Genomic DNA, 3,573 nt, shown 5'->3' with positions numbered 1-3,573 from the left:
TGGAGACCAGCCCAGGAGAAGGCTGCCTTTCTCCTCCCAGAACTTGAGGTTGGGTCCAAGAGGCTCAGAGCCTGGCCTCCACCGCTCTTCCTCAGAGCTGTGGATGAGCGAGGCCCCCTCAACCCAGGCTGGGATCTCTGTGACCAGGGGTGCCCTGCAGGGACTGCCGGGATAGCACCTGCGCTATGATCCCAGAATACTCACGGGATTGTAGACGGAATAGGCCATCAGTATGTGGAATAAGGCCTGTTGGCTGGAAGAGAGAGGACAGAGGCCGTGTGTCTTGTGCTGCCGAGGCTCTCAGTGCAGCTCTGCCTAACAGAGCCTGACAGCCACACGCAGGGCCCGTGACACTCTGCTCATGTGCAGTGACGTCGTCAGGGCACCTGCGTGTTGTCCACCATGTGGGTGAGCGCCGCCTGCAGGGACACGCACACCTCCCAGGGCGCAGTCACGTGCACTTTCATTTCCCAGGTGGGTGTTCAGGGCACAGGTGAGCGTCCCACTGTGGGAGTGCAGTCCCGTGGGTCCAAGCTGTGGAGAGTCAGCCTCCCATGCACGTTCAGCCTTGTAGGGAGCAGCACCCGGCGTCCTCAGTGGTTCTATTTCCCCCATTCCCACAGCTGTGCGCTGGTGCCCCTTTGTGGTGTAGGGAATAAGCGTGTGTTCATGCGCTGAGGAGGTGAATTGTGTGTGCGTTCATGAAGGGTCCCCCCCGAGCCTGTGTTCCCGGGGTACTGGGGGGCTGCCCACTGCTTCCTTGTGACTGAGTTGAAGGGCTCCTTGAATATTCTGGAAACAACACCTTTATTACATAGATTGCTACTATTGTCTCCCCTGGTGTTTCTTTTCATTTCAGTCTCTCCACAGTGTCTTGGGAAAGTTTGTGTACTATAGAAAAGGCAAGTTTGTTTTCTGTGCTCAATGAACTGTTTTAGGCTTGCACCCAATCTTCCCTAGGGACCCCATGTGCCCCAGGACCCTTGCTCCTCCCACCCGCGGGTCCTCCCCAGCCCAGAGGCCTCACTTCATTCCGTAACGTTCCCGGAACATGAGGTGGTTTCTGAAAGTCCATGCGATGGCGGAGTCGATGTGATGGAAGTGAGTGGCGCCCAGCCTGGCCAGCTCTTTCATCTCCTGCAGGGCAGGGACAAGGGGGGGGCAGCCTCAAGAACTGCACAAGCCCCATTGCCACACAAGGACCTCAAGTCCACGTCAGCTCTTCTGGCTGACAGGGAGTTCCCTGCAAGCGCTCATTCCTTTCTGGGTCCCACCTTGAGGGAGGGTCATGGGCTCCCTAACTTGCCTCAGTGCCCACGTAACCCTGACGGTCAGCAGCAGACAGGGGCTCTGAAAGGTCCCTGTGCACTCCCCCTGCCTGCCTCAGCTCTCAGCACGACGTGGTCTGCCCCCAGCCAGGCTTCTGAGCCTCCTCACTGGCATCTCATGCCCTGCCCTCCAGGAGTCAGCCACAGCCTGACCACTGCTCCATGCTGCCCCCTGCTGGAGGGGCCCATCTCCATCTCGACATTGCAAGCCGCCCTTGGCTTGGAGCTGAGCCTGGGCAATGACTGTCTCCAGGCCCAGCTCCCAGGGCCAGCCCCAGACTGCAGACTTGGGGGAGGCAGGGTGGGCCACACAGCTGGGCCCTGCTCCCTGATGGCAGCCAGGGGCCATGAGAGCCAGCTGCAGCTGACAGCCCTCTGCCCACACCAGTCCTCACTCCCTCCTTTCCCAGAAGCATTGAGAGCTGTGTGACCATTGGAGCGGCCTCTCCAGGCAAGGGCAATGCCAGGGGCTGCAAGTCCATGTGAAGGCAGGGCCAGCTGTGGGCAGGCCTAGGTGAGGGCCGGCCAGCTGCGGGCAGGCCATGTTAGCACAGAGCCTGTGGGGCTCCCTACCTCACACCATTGTGATCTCATCCTGGGAGACCCCCGCCCATCAGGGACCAGCAAGTCCTCTCTTCTGGCCGTATGCCAAGCTGCCCAGGTGAGCTCAGCAGAGAGCAGGTTAAAGCCTCTGGCACAAAACACACCTGTCCAGTCCCAGCTGGGTCTGAGGAGACGTGGAGGAGGCACTGACTAGGATCTAGGGAGAGGAAGGCAGGATGGGGAGGAGGCTCCCGAGGGCTCAGTGAGGGACGGTCCTCCACGGAGACTCAGGCTCCTGAGCAGGCCCGAGCAGGCCGGGCCCCCTTGGGCTGAGTGCAGAGCCGTACCGCGTATTTGCCCGCGTTCTGGGCCTTCCTCTTGTCCACCTCCAGCATCACAGCCCACACCTTCCCGCGCACCTGGGCAGGGATGCCTTTGTAGATTCTGCGCTGAAACTACAGGAAAGAGGAGGCTCTGGTGAGTGCTGAACGTGGCCACTCGTGGAGGCAGCGCAGGGTGAGACAGCAGAGGGAGACGCCAGGGGCTCCCTGTGTATTGGCAGAGGGAGGATCTGCCCAGATGGGGGCCTTATGACCCACAGTGACTGGAGGACCAAGGGCTCAGGGGCACCGGCTCTGCCGTGTACGGAGTGGCCACTACAGGGCTCCTGGAACCACGCCTGCCCTGCATCCGGGATTGTCTTCAGCAGTGACTTCAGATTTTCTACCAGGACAGTGTCCTGTGTGTATGGGGAGGTGTGCCCATGACCTGTGTCTCTAGGGACTGGACAGTTGCCCCTGGGCATCTGAGAGGCAGGCGGTGCCTGGCACAGGAATGGGCACTGCTCAAACCCCAATTCAGCTCTCAGTGTTCCCGAGGGGCCCTCATCGCCACGGTACCTTGTCACTGCCGCGGTATTTACTATGGTTCTTGATCATCTTTATCCACTTCTGGATCCTTCTTACCTCCTGTTTACGCTGGAAAACGAGACAGGATGGCGTGAGCCCAGCTTGGGGCTCTGAGAGGGGCCCTCGGATGCAGCTCAGGAGCTCTGTGGGCGCTCAAATGGAAGGAGCCAGAAAAGGCACAGACCGTGAGCCCCAGATCTTCTGTCTGGGGGAGCATCGGTGGCCTGGCCTCTGACCCGAGCTGCCCCTTCGTCAAGGAGAGCCCCTGAGCTCCAGCCAGGTCACTCCCAACCATGCCAATGAGTCAGGGCGGCCGACAGCAGACACCCCTGAGCTGCGGCTCACTTCTGGGACAGGTGAGTGTGGTAAGATGTCAGCAGGTGCCGTATAAGTACCGCATCGCGGGACCTTATGGCGCTCCCACTCACCACTGCCGAGCCCCACGTGCCCCCTCTGCCCAGCTCTGCTTCCAGATGACTGGCCCATGGCCAAGGACTTGTCCTTACCTTTGCCCCCGGGGTGCTGTCTTGGGGCAGCTTCTGCTCACTGGAAAGCAAGGGAGGCGGAGAGGTGAGGACAGGACCACAACAGGCACCGCGACCTCCCTAGTGGGCCAGGGAAGGACCAGCTTCATCCTCTCAGCCCAGGGGACTGAGATGGGGAGGGAGGGGCTGGTGACCATGAGCACAGGGAGCCTAGGGCCAGGCAGGGGCCCTTGCTGCCAGTGGGGGGCTCCAGGCCTGTCAGAGGTCCACCTTCGTGGGTGTGTGGCAGCCCCCCACAGCGGTTGGGGG

The sequence above is a fragment of the Oryctolagus cuniculus genome, chromosome 18 (genome assembly GCF_051225735.1).
Source record: "Oryctolagus cuniculus isolate XC-2025 breed Fujian yellow rabbit chromosome 18, ASM5122573v1, whole genome shotgun sequence".
Lineage (NCBI taxonomy): Eukaryota > Metazoa > Chordata > Mammalia > Lagomorpha > Leporidae > Oryctolagus > Oryctolagus cuniculus.
The sequence above is the reverse complement of the archived record's forward strand: the minus strand, read 5'-3'. Positions refer to the sequence as shown.